General features: G+C 45.9%; 1 protein-coding gene across 8 annotated transcripts in view; it reads left to right on the forward strand.

Annotated features, from left to right (window-relative positions):
- Positions 1 to 7553: 7553 nt before the first annotated feature.
- BCLAF1 (BCL2 associated transcription factor 1) overlaps positions 7554 to 13355 on the forward strand; it is a 28210-nt gene continuing 22408 nt past the window's right edge. The window contains exons 1-3 of one of the 8 annotated variants that reach the window (XM_012927618.2): positions 7561 to 7743; positions 10346 to 10433; positions 11762 to 11858. The gene's annotated coding sequence lies outside the window, so the exon portion shown is untranslated. Of the gene's footprint in view, positions 7744 to 10345; positions 10434 to 11761; positions 11859 to 13355 lie in introns of all 8 variants that reach the window. The other 7 variants (XR_009246567.1, XM_058671936.1, XM_058671900.1 and 4 more) reach the window with 7 other exon arrangements.

The following is a 13355-nucleotide window of genomic DNA, read 5'->3' on the forward strand; positions in this document are numbered from 1 at the left end:
TGTTCTGCTTTCCATCCTCTGACAATGCAGTTGATGTCCCCTGTTGGCCTAACTGACGTGGCCATCAAGTCTCCAATGAGCATCCGGGCATTCTGTCCAATGCACAGGCATCAGCAACTTAGGAACCCCAGTTCTGATCCATGAGCTTCAAGGTTGAACAACACATCCTGTGGTTTTCTGGAGTAGCCGAGATCTGGGTCCAGCAATCTATTTGGGGATTCCCGCAAGAAACCTTCTGTTGGGTGACCTCACACTTTGACTCTTATATGCCATCCAGTGCAGGGTCAAGCTTGGTCTGTCACCTGCCCAGCAAACACACATACTGGTGGATGTAGCAGCCTGATCAGTTCCACCCCAATCTCTTATCTCGTGTGAACCAGTGAGTGCTGTGGCCCAGCCTGCCACAAACCCAGTCCTCAAGCATACCAGTGGGTGCCATAGTCTAGTCAGGGCAATTCCCAACAACACTCACCAGGTCCACCCCAGTTCTGGTTTTTGCATGTGCCAGCCTCCACTGCAGCCTAACCTGGCCCAGCCAGCATCCCATCCAGCTCTCGTACACACATGGGGCTGAGGCTTAGTTCAATTCTCCCTGCCCCAGACCCAACCCTCACATATGCTGACAGGTGCTATTATCCTGCCCAGCCTGACTCACCCAACCAGTGATAGGCACAGCCTAGCAGGGGAGTGTCCATAGTTCCTCTGCCAGGCATGCTCCCAGCTCCAGATCTAGTGCCTACCATGGGGCACCCAGTCCTGGCACTTGTCCTCTGGGACAGTGGCATAGCCCGCTGGCCCGTTTCTAGTCCCAGCTCTCACACTCATCTGTGAAAGCAGTGGTCCAGCAGGGTGCTCCAATTCTGCTCCCACTTCAGATCTTGCTACCCACTAGGAGACCTGGATGGAGTTCCTGGCTCCTGGTTTCAACCTGGTCCAGTCCTGACTATTGCAGTCATTTGGGGAGAGAACCACCTTTGTCACTTTTCATTTCAAGCAATTATAATAGCTTGAAATTCAAATAATAGCATTTAAAAGTCACTTAAATAAGATTGGCTTTACTAATTTTATAAAATTTAAGTGTATAATTGCATACTCTTTATAGCCACTATAAGGTGCAGAATGAGTTATTACCTTTTCAGTTAGTCTACTCATTAAGAACTTGCATTATTTATTTATTTATTTATTTATTTATTTATTTATTTCTGAAAAGATTTATTTATTTTTATTGTAAATTCAGATATACATAGAGGAGAAGAGACAGATAGGAAGATCTTCCGTCCGATGATTCATTCCCCAAGTGACTGCAACGGCCGGTGCTGTGCCAATCCGAAGCCAGGAGCCTGGAGCTTCTTTTGGGTCTCCCACGTGGGTGCAGGGTCCCAAGGCCTTGGGCCGTCCTCGACTGTTTTCCCAGGCCACAAGCAGGGAGCTGGATGGGAAGCAGGGTTGCCAGGATTAGAACCAGCGCCCATATGGGATCCCGGGGCGTTCAGGGCGAGGACTTTAGCTGCTAGGCCATGCCGCCAGGCCCAAGAAGCTGCATCTTTATTATGACAGTTTAAGCAGTTTCTCCTTGGCTCATTCCTTTCATTTGCTTTCTTTTTAGTATACGTGCTGCCGAAGTGAGAACTCATTTGCTTTCTTTTTAAAATAACATTTACTGAAGCATTATGAATTAATTGGAAGGTCTTCTAGATTTTTCACTGTCAGGCAGAAATTGTTCTAAAATCTAAATCTAAATCAGAGGAACATGTGGATTGAATCAAACTCATGGTAAAGTTGCTGGGACGATGCTCCTATCATAATGTATGAAAGGAAGAAGAGGTTCCATGGTAACGGAGGAAGCAAGAGCCTGGGAAGTGATCAGCTGGCCCCCTGGAAAGCAAACCTGCCTGAGAGCAGTGATTCACTCAGGAGAGACAGCAGGAATCCACACATGAGACTGCAATCCTTTGCCCTAATTACCTTCCTTGAAGCCCCTCTTGTTAAAAACTCTGCTACCCTGTGGCCAATGTTGCAGTATAGTTGGCAAAGCCACTGCCTGTGATGTGGTCATCCTATACGGATACTACTTAGTGTCCTGGCTGCTCCATTTCTGATCCAGCTCCCTGCTAATGGCATGGGAAAAACAGTGGAAGAAGTTCCAGAAACCTGGAACCCTTTCACTCATGTAAGAGGCTTGCAAGAAGCTTCTGGCTTGACCTGACCCAATGCTAGGCATTGCAGCCATCCAGGGAGTGAAAGAGCAGATGAAAGATCTCTCTCTCTCTCTCTTTATATCACACACACATTCTGTGTGTGATAAATAAATAAATCTTTTTTTTAAAGATTTATTCATTTTTATTACAGCCAGATATACAGAGAGCAGGAGAGACAGAGAGGAAGATCTTCCATCCGATGTTTCACTCCCCAAGTGAGCCGCAACAGGCCGGTGCACGCCGATCCGAAGCCGGGAACCTGGAACCTCTTCCAGGTCTCCCACGCGGGTGCAGGGTCCCAAATCCTTGGGCCGTCCTCAACTGCTTTCCCAGGCCACAAGCAGGGAGCTGGATGGGAAGTAGAGCTGCCGGGATTAGAACTGGCGCCCATATGGGATCCTGGGGCTTTCAAGGTGAGGACTTTAGCCGCTAGGCCATGCCGCCGGGCCCAATAAATCTTTTTTTTTTTTTCCTAGAAAGAAAAAATTTCATCATCCCAGCACTGCCACACTGGAGACTAAGCATCTTCTAGCACATGAACGTTTGAGTAACAAAGCATAGCCAAACCTTAGCAACATCCTCCTCCTGACTCATGAGGCCCATGGCTCCTCTTTCTGTTCCAGAAACATCATACACTACTTGGTGCTGCAGGAACCTTGCATACGTCAGTCCTTTTACCTAGAATTTCCTTCCTTCTCTTCACTTCACCTTTTAGGTGCATCCTTACCAGGACTTGCCCTGCTGAAGCACACTCTAAAGTGAGCCTCCCTCTTGTGTTCTCCATCACTTCCTTATTGACATCAGACTTGGTGGGCATTTTCTGTTCTGTCTCACTGAACAACTTCCTCCTTGAGAGCAGGGCCAGCCTTAGCTTTTACCGCTGCTTCATCCTCAGCTGCTCCTTCCCGAGTTCTGCATTTGCCCAAAGCACATACTTCATGCGCATTGTGTGGAATGAATGGATGCTGGAGACAGGAGGCAGAGTCCCACTCGTTTTTTAAAAAAAATTTTTTAAAGATTTATTTATTTTTATTGGAAAGGCGGATATACAGACAGGAGAGACAGAGAGGAAGATCTTCCGTCCGTGGATTCACTTCCCAAGCGGCCGCAACGGCTGGAGCTGAGCCAATCTGAAGCCAGGAGCCTCTTCTGGGTCTCCCACGTGGGTGCAGGGTCCCAAAGCTTTGGGCCATCTTCGACTGCTTTCCCAGGCCACAGGCAGGGAGCTGGATGGGAAGTGGGGCTGCCAGGATTAGAACCGGCGGCCATATGGGATCCCGGGGCGTGCAAGGCGAGGAACTTAACCACTACACCATCACGCCAGGCCCCCCCACTCGTTTTTAAAGTCAGTTCTTCCCTCTTTCACTATTGGCACTTGCTCCCATGTAGCTGTTTTTCTGTTCCCTTTGTATGGCAGTTACACCCTATTTCTGCTATATTTTGAGTTCCAAAAGAGAAACAGCGATGATGTCCTATTCTGCTCTAGTTCTATGTGAACACAGTATGGGTATTGAAGAAATGAGTGGTTCTCAAACTTCAGGGGATATGCTACACTCAGTAAGGTGCAGTGCGAATCAGTGGTCTACTCTTAACAGCATATTTCTCCTGAAACTGACCCCTAAGGGATATCCTCAACCGATGCCTTGTTTGTGAACTTGCTAGTATTTTCCTACACAAATATCTCACTTTCTGGTCATTACAAAATAGAAATGACAACTTTCAAGCTGCTCACCATAACCTCAAATGTATTTCATATTCTGTAAATGGTTTTCCTCATATGCTGGTGGTAATTCTGTTTTTGAATTGCTTTTATTATACAATGAATCCATTTTTATTTATTTATTTATTTTTTTGGTAAGAAGGGAAACCAAACAGATGTAAAGGCCCATAATGCATATTCAAAGATAAGCTGTTGGGGCCAGAGTTGGGGCCCAGTGAGTGCAGCTGTGGTTTGCAATACCAGCATCTCATATTGATGCTCCTGATCCATCTTCCTGCTCATGCCCATGGGAGACAACAGATGATGGCCAAAGTGGTTGGGCCCTGCCTACCTTACCTGGGAGGACAAAATGGGGCTGCTGGTTCCTGGCTTCATCCTAGCCCAGACATAGCTGTTGTAGTCATTTGGAAAGTGAAGCAATAGATGGAGGATCTCTCCTGTCTTCCCCTCTTTCTATTGCTTTGCATTTCAAATAAACAAATACATATTTTGACTCCAGTTCTCTCACGTCGGTGGTAGGGGCCTGAGTTCTTGGGCTACCCTCTGATGCTTGCTCAGGTACTTTGGCAGAAAGCTGTTTGGAGAGTGGAGCAGTCAGGATTTGAACCAATGCTAAAATGGGATGCTCGCCATTGCAGGCATTAGCTTAACATGTGGCACCAAATGTCATTCATTAAATAAATTGTGGCATAGTGAATAAAGCTGCCACCTGCCAAGCCAGCATCACATATGGGCCCAGATTTGCATGCCAGCTGTTCCACTTTTGACTCAGCTCTCTCCTAATGTGCCTAGGAAAAGCAGTGGAAGACAGCATGTGGAAGACCTGGATGAAGCTCTTGTCTTTGGGTAATCTGGGAATCAAACCAGCAGACACATGGCCTCTCTGTCTCTCCTTTTCTAACTCTTTCAAACAAACATATACATCTCTCTCTCTTTTTTTCATTTAAAATGTCTTTCCTTCTGAAAAACTTTTCTATAGTTTTATTAGTTTTTATGAAGAGTGCACTGCTTATAATTTAATTCAAAATACAAAGGAGTCCATGTCAAATATACATTGATTCCCCTTAAAATTGTTTTTATTCCAAAAGGTTGTGGTACAATTAAAAAAAAAAACAGTGTTACTTTAAAGGCAGAGAGACCTCACTCCCAAATGTCTGCAACTTTCAGGGCTGAACTATGCTGAAATCAGGAGCTAGAAACTGAGTTCAGACCTCCTGTGAACCTGTTGGGGAGCTAAGTTTTAGCTATCACCAGCTGCTTCCTAGGGTGTACATTAGCAGGAAGCTGGAGTGGAGATCAGAGTTAGAACGCAAACCCAGGGACCCTGATATAAAATGAGGGGAATCCAAGTGCAGTGTAACTTCTGAGCCAACCACCTACCTTAGGAACAACGCAATTCCAAAATGGTGACATTTCAGGTTTTAGGAAACCAACCAACAATGGGAGCAGTCTCAAAGTTCTTGGAAAATACATATTAAAAACTGCATGGATTTCCAACATCTTTGGCACCAATCTTATTTGCTGACTTACTCTCCAAAATGCCAGCAATATGGTGAAATACGTCAGCCAACTCAAGCCAGGTCTCCCACCCACAGAGCCATCAACTGCCACCTCCCAGGGTGTGCTTCATCAGGAAGGTGCAAACAGAGTTGGGTCTTGAACCTTGGTACTCTAACAAGGTATAAACGCATCCTAACAGGCATTTTCACAGGCTGAACGCCTTTCTGATACACACATTTTAATTCCATTTCCCACAGACTTTTTGAAGCATCCTCCTGCAGTCAACACGCATAAAACATCATCTACATTCAAAAACCAGTAAGTTTGGAGATTGGTAAAAGCATCATGTATCAAACAGATCCAGTTCAAGAACTGTCTGGGTGATCCTTGTCAAAGGTTGGTTCCCGTGTATTTTTTCCCTTTTCCTACTTCAAGTTCTTTAAAACTACTGTCTGCTCATGGGCCTGGCGCGGTAGCCTAGCAGCTAAAGGCCTCACCTTGAATGTGCCAGCATCCCGTAAGGTGCCGGTTCTAATCCTGGCAGCCCTGCTTCCCATCCAGCTCCCTGCTTGTGCCTGGGAAAGCAGCCAAGCACAGCCCAAAGCCTTGGTTCCCTGCACCTATGTGGGAGACTTGGAAGAGACTCCAGGCTCCTGGCTTTAGATCGGCTCAGCTCTGGCCGTCGAGGCTGCTCTGTCTCTCCTCTTCTATGTATATCTGACTTTGCAATAAAAATCAATAAATCTTAAAAAAAAACACCCATGGTTTGCTGTACTGCCATAGGAAGTTTATTTTCCACATATTTGTAACAGAATGGGTACAAAAGCTTAAGCCTGCAAAGCACTCCAGTTTTCCACGTATTTTGAATAAATGAGTAAAGAACCTTTAGCTCTAAGGGTTCCCCTGCGCAGTAACACACCGTGGCGGAGTCGGCTCCACACCGTGGCGGAGTCGTCCCAAGCCATCCTTGATTTTTCCCCCCTTTAACACTGTTCACGTGCCAGATGTTTACTGAGTGTCTATTGAACGGATGGGATCTCTGAATGCACACCACAGGCCAGGGTCCAGCTTCTGAGTCCTGGGTGTGGTGGTGGGGGCGGGGGGACGGGCAGCCTGTGCAGCCAGCGAAGACCTAGTTGAGCTGGTAAATTGTGAGGAAAGAACAGTCTGGCTGTAAAAATCACAGAGTTCAATAAAAGATTTTCCTGAATGACATCAAACTGGTTCGCTAATTATTACAGCCCCAAAATCTTTCAAGGTGGTAAACTTCCCTCAGCATCAAAGCATTTAAGCCCTCAAGGAAGACAGTGCAGCTTGGAAAAGTATTAACAGAAAATGTGTTAAGACTGTTATTTGGAATCCACAGCCAACGTGGCCTGCCTATTTATAACGTGATTTACAGATCCGACAGAGCCCACTAGGCTCCATGCCGCGGAGGCCACGAAACGCAGGCTACGGGCTGACGGCACAGCTGCTTCGGGCTCCCTATTTTTTTTTTTCTTTAACGTCTGTGCCAACGCCCGAACAGCCTAGGGGGCCACGCTTCCAAAGGAAAACCTCCGGAGGCACAGCCCTCGGCAGCCCGCGGCGTGACCTCGACGCCATTCCAACCGTCGCCCTAGCTTCAGAGCCGTCTGGTATATCTACTACCAAACCAACAGCGACTTAAAAACAAAGTCTCTAGTTATGCGACTGAGAGGAAGTCACGCAGCGCTTCCCGGCGTAGGGAGACTCGGACACGCGAACATGAGCCACCTCAGCCTCGTTTTTTTTTTTTTTTCCAGTGTGATTTTTGCTTTTTTGGCTCGCTCTGGGCCAGTCGTCTCAAACACTGGACCGGACAAACCAAAAAAAAAAAAAAAAAAAAAAAGAACAAACCAAAAACCCCTAGAACGTAGGGACGATAGTGAGGGTAAAAACCATCCCCTAATAAGGAGGATGCGAATGTCACTTTCTAGTCAGGCGCCTCAGAGGCAGCCAAGCCGCTCGCTCCACGGCGTCGTCGCCAACAGGCCGAGGCGGCCGCTCCAGGCCGGAGGGCGGGGCCCGCGCCATCTCCACGCGAGAGCAGCCGCGAGACTTCCCAGGAAGCCTCAGGCGAAAGCTTCAGAACGGCCCAGTCGCCGGTTCAGGGCGGGAGAGTGGGCGGGGCTTGCACAGCTATTTAGTGGCGCCCCGAGGCCACGCCCCAAGTCGGAAGTGACGGAGACGGGCTGGCGCGTCGAAGCTAACTCTATGGTTTTTCTCTCGTTCTCGAGTCGGGAAATGGCTGCTGTGTAGTTCCAACGGAGAGAAACCCCACGGATCCGTGCTGCGGCGTGTCAGGTAGGCCTCGGGGGCTGTTCGCGTGACTAAGAGGGTCTTGAGGAACCGAGGACGGGGTTAATATCGTCGGCTCTTTTGTGGGTGCTGAAGGGCTGGCGGTGCCGAGAGACGCCCGGGGGCGTCGCGCGGTTATGCGTGCGGCTTTGCCCGGGCGCTCCTCGGAGGGCCGGGGGGGGGTCCCTGCGGGGCCGAGGACGTGGGTGTTTGGGGCTGGTGGGGGGGTGAGGCGAGAGGCGCCGACGAGGCGGGCGCGCGCGCCAGGCAGGGCCGCGAGCCGGGTTCGGGCGCCGGAGCCCGCGCCGCGCGCCGTGCGCGTGCGCAGCCCGCCCTGCCCCCACCCGCGGCCGGGCCTGCGCGTGCCCGAGCTCGGCCTGCGCAGGCGCGCGCACGCCGCGGGTCCCGCACCCCGTCACGGTCGGCGGCCGCGTCTGGGGGGCCCCCTTCCTGGCTGGCGGCCTCCGCCCCGGGCCCCGGGTAGGTAGACCCCTTTTTGGCGTTTGTTTTTAACTTCTTTCTCTCAGCTTCACGTACTTTTTTGGGGGGGGGATCTTTTCGGCGCAGTTTGAGGGGTCCCGTCCTGTTTCGTGTAACCGACGTCGGCCCTGGGTACTGTGAGAAAGTTTGCTGGCGGGGTAACCTTGGTTTCCTCCGACTTCCACCTTGGCTCGGGGAGCGGGCGCCTGGTTAGGGCTCTTTAGCCGGGAGTTCCGGGCTTAGCCGAGGGAGCCGGCCGCAGCTGGCCGGAAGGCGCTCTTCTCCCGGTTAGAAGGCTCCAGAAGAGCCCCGGCCTGGGGGCAGGTGGCCGGCGGGGCTGGGCTAGGTGGGGAGGGGCGCCTGTCGGAGTTCGGACTTTGTCCCCTCCCCCCCTTTTTTTAAGCCCTTGCGTTTGGTGACCTTGTAAGATTTCCGTGGAAGCAAGTGGAGGCATCCGCCTGCTTTTCTGCATCCCACGTTTGGAGATTTAAGGGTTAAAAAAGTTGAAAGCCAATGTGGCTATACCTGACTGGAGTACCTACTGCGGCCTCCTATCCCGCGGCAGCCGCCGGTTTTAAATCTTAGGTTGAAGAGGAAGACACTGCTTGTCTGTCGTGCGACTTCGTGTTCCGTTTAGGCTCTGGATTAGACTCGTTAGGCTGCTGTTGAAGACAATGTTTATGCAGGAAAAAGTGCTACAGGCAGATTGGCGTTTTTGTGTGGTGTCTATCAACTTCAGGGTAACTTCGATGGGAGAGTCTCTGTAAAGTGACTCGGTGTGTTAAGGGTTTCCACAACTGTGAACCCGTAAGTTCAACAGCACCTGAGCCCCCTAAGTGTAGATAAGTCAAAGGGGAACAGAAACTTCAGCGTTGTTTCGTTTCTTTTTTTTTTTTTTTTTTTTTTTGAAGAATAGTAGCTTAGGACTCGGCGAAAGACCTGTAAAACGTACTGCTCCGGCTGGGTTTGGCGTGCCCTTGGGAAGGCCGCTTCCTCGTGGGTTCTGCTTTGGATTCTAGCTTCCTGCTGGTTCAAGCACTCGGGGTGGTAGTGATGGCTCAAATGATTGGGCCCCTGCTAGTCAGGTGGAGGCCTGGGTTGAGTTCTTGGGTCTCTAGCCTTGTGAACTTTTGAGAGTTGAACCAGCAGACGAGAGTTCACATTCTTGCTCTCTCTGCCTTTGAAACAACAAAATAAAATTAATTAGTTAGTAGAGATCTCACTGGTAGGCTAAGATCTAGTTGGATTTATTAGGTGGGCAGCAAGCTGTGCTAGACAACTGATGAAAAGACTTTCTGAAATGGAGGCAGCTTTTTCTGTTTGGATAGTGCTTTGGATTAGAAATTTTCTGAGACTACATTGAAATACATAGTCTAATGCTGTCTGAACTCTGTAATTTGTAGGTAAGGGAATTGAGACAGCCATGTTTGGTCAAAGTAGTATATAAATATTGTGCTTGGAGGACATGCATTTGTTTATTTTGTATTTGGCTTTTTACACAGTGGTCATTAATATTACCTCAGAGTCATAGGCATTTAGTATCTTTTGTATTCAAGATAAAAAATGACTAGTTTATTGACAGAAATACAAGTTTATCTGTGCAATATTTTCGAGTTTTCAAACTCTAATTTTAGCTGGTAAGTCAGTATTTCTTCATTTTCAGATTAGAGGTCAGTGCTACATAACCAGAGTGTGGTACTTCCTGGTTTTAGAAGGCAGGGAATCTACTCTGTTCCCACCTGCTCCTCCTAATCGGACTAAGACTTGAAATTTTCTGACAGATTTTTCTTTTTCAATTTAAAAAGCTTTTAGCTAAGGACTTTTTCAAACAGAAAGGCATAGTGTTACTCCCTGAATTTAACAATAGCCAGCGCTTTACTAATTTTAAATGTTACTTGTCTTTTTGTGAAATATTTTGAAGTAAAATTCCCACGTATTTTGAAAGTATTTCTGGAAAGAATGTCGTGTAGATTAATATTATAGCTACTTTATATTTTAGAATCATCAGAGATAAACTTAATGGATAGCCAGCCGAAAGACTGACTGACAAGATTTACCTGTGAGCATATGTAATGCTTGAGTGCATTATCTTGTGCCAGACTAAGTTAAACCTTTTCTGTACTTGCAGAAATTGCAGCTGAAAGAGGTTAAAATAACTTGAAATGTTGCAGTTAATGGTTGGGCCAGTATTTGAGCTTAGTCTACTGAAATAGCAGGTATGGGACATTATTTTGAAGATTTTATTTATTTATTTATTTAAAGATTTATTTATTTTATTACAAAGTCAGACATACAGAGAGGAGGTGAGACAGAGAGGAAGATCGTCCATCTGATGATTCACTCCCCAAGTGGCTGCAACAGGCCGGTGCTGCACCCATCAGAAGCCGGGAACCAAGAACCTCTTCCAGGTCTCTCACGCGGGTGCAGGGTCCCAAAGCTTTGGGCCGTCCTTGACTGCTTTCCCAGGCCAGAAGCAGGGAGCTGGATGGGAAGTGGAGCTGCCGGTATTAGAACCAGCGGCCCATATGGGATCCCGGTGCGTTCAAGGCGAGGACTTTAGCTGCTAGGCCACGCCCTATTTTGAAGATTTTAAAAGCATGAATATCAGGAATTTGTTTATAAAATGTGGGGCACAAACTCAGTGAAGCTGCTGATTCAGTGAGAGCTTGACTCAAGTATGCTTAAACTGGTATCCTAAAATAGATGGAATCTGAGGCTTCATCCTGTCTATTCTGTGGAGGCCAAGTTGTTTGATCACTGATTTTTGCCTGGTTATTCCGTGAAAAAAAAAAAGTCTGTTGTGGTATCTCTGATCTTTATTTTTTAAAATAAAGTTTTATTTTTTAGTATTTGTTCCTCACTGACTTACGAGTTAATTTGTAAAGGTTATAAGGGAAGTTATTTGACATGTATCTGTTAGTGATGTTGATTGTAATAAAAGGAAAATTGATTTTGGCATTTTGTATTTTAAGTGTTTTGGAGAAAGCACAGGAATTGAACTCAGGAGATCACAGTGAAATTCTGGCTTAATTGTTTAATAACTTGAATGTCCTAATTTTATTTTTGACTTTCCTTCCTGTGCTGTCTATCCTATACACAGTGAACATCTTAAATTGTAAGTTACATGGTGCTATAACCCTGATCAAAAGCTCCAGGGATTTCCCAGTAGAGTTAGAATAAAATCCACATTCCTAACTCACATTTGCTAGGTACTATTTGATTCATTCCTACTTAAGTACAGATTACATAATTTGATATACCAAAATGGCATTGTTAGCTACTGTGGATTTTCTGATAGAGTGACAGTATGTAGCCTGTTTCCTAAAATCCAAGTGCTAAAATGAGAATTTTAGTAGCTAACTTGAAAAGTTAAGGTACTGTCACATTGTGCTTTTTTGTTGTTGTTGATAAAAGCTTATTATTTCCTAAATCAGTTTCCCCTTCTCTTAAACCACGATATGAGCCTTTATTTGCTTTGTTGTATTACATAGAGTTCAGTGTAAATAGTGGACATTTAATTTACCACAAACTTTTTTATCTTTAGGAATCTGAAATTAGAGTTTAATTTCTCAGAACATTCTCTCCAGGAAGAATTTTACAATATCTCAGACTGTACTTACTGATCCTGTGTAAAGCGCAAGGTAAATAGCCTTTATTTTTCTGGTTTTCAATTTTTATTTAACTTGGAAATGTGACTGCTGAACTGATGATTCAGCAGCTAGAGTGATAGTGTTATATGGTCCTAGGCTGATGTGGCCCAGTGGGTCAGGCTGCCGCTTGGGACACCAGCATTCTACACTAAAGTGCTTGGTTTGAGTACCAGCTTCTGATTCCTCTTCTAATCCGGCTTCCTGCCAGTGCTCCCGGGAAAGCCGCAGGTGATGGCTGGAGTGCATGTGTCCTTGCAGTGCACTTAGGAGACCCAGATTGAGGCATAGGCTCCTGGCTTTTGGTCTTCCGCAGCCCTTGCTGTTGTGGGCATTTTGGGAATGAACTCGTGGATGGGTAGAAAGTCAATTTCTCTGCACCCTGTCCACTCCCACTTTTATTACTTCCCCTCACACTTTTTCTGTCTCTTCCTGTCAGTCATTCTGCCTTTTAAATAAACAAATAAATAAATAAAACACTTTTGTGTGTGTGTGCTTTCTTGAAGTTAAGCCAGTTATTAAGTTAGTTTCAGGAAAAAGATTGTTTTAATCTGCTTCTAGGTTGTATATCTGCTTCTACTTCTGTAAACACATCTACTAAAAGACTCCAAATATACAGGCTATTTAAAAACAAAATAAGACAGAAATACCCAGCTACTTAACCTATCCTCCCTCATTCAGTCAAGAGGAGTACAGTAACTTTCTTTTCCCTATCCCTTGATGTTAAGGTAATTAAAATTAATCGCTTATTGTGTACCAGACACTGTGCGAAGTGAAGTACATTTAGTCCACTAGCGTATGAAGTAGATAGTTACTTTCTTTATCTTACAGTTGAGGTAGCTGAGGTTCAGAGACACTAAAACATTCACTCAAGGTCACACATCTAAGGAAGTTTATGGCCTGGTTTTGAGCAGCATAGTCTAAATGCTGAGGCTGTGTACCTAGGTTCTTTCAGCCATGTTTATGGTATTTTTGTAGAATGGGGGGAAAAAACATGTGAATCCAATTTCTTTTGTGCTAATACAGATATTTTCTTATCCCTTTCTTTGAAAGGCTCAAATGTCTATAGAAAAATGAACTGGCTGCTTTAAAAAAAACCATGTTCTGGGTAATGCATTGAGTCAAAGATTATTTATGAAATAGTTTACTCATACTATAGGTAATGCTACCTTCTGAGAATACTTTGTTGAACATAAAATACAAAAGGGATTGTCCTTAACCTTGATCAGGTTTTTATTTGAATAGTGTGTTGATACTGTTTAGGTAATTCTGTTAAAAAGACTTTGTTGGATAGTCTTAGAAGCAGTTTGTTTTCCTAACCACGAATTGTGTATGTGTGTGCGTGCGCTAATTTTACCCAGACCAACATATTTTAGACTGGAAAGGCCTGCAATATTCCTGATTCATTTAGTGGAAGTTACCAAAAAATAAAAATGTTTTAAAAGCTGAGAACAGATTCTAGATATCTACACGACAGTACCTTTAGTGTTA

Source organism: Ochotona princeps, chromosome 1 (genome assembly GCF_030435755.1).
Source record: "Ochotona princeps isolate mOchPri1 chromosome 1, mOchPri1.hap1, whole genome shotgun sequence".
Classification (NCBI taxonomy): domain Eukaryota; kingdom Metazoa; phylum Chordata; class Mammalia; order Lagomorpha; family Ochotonidae; genus Ochotona; species Ochotona princeps.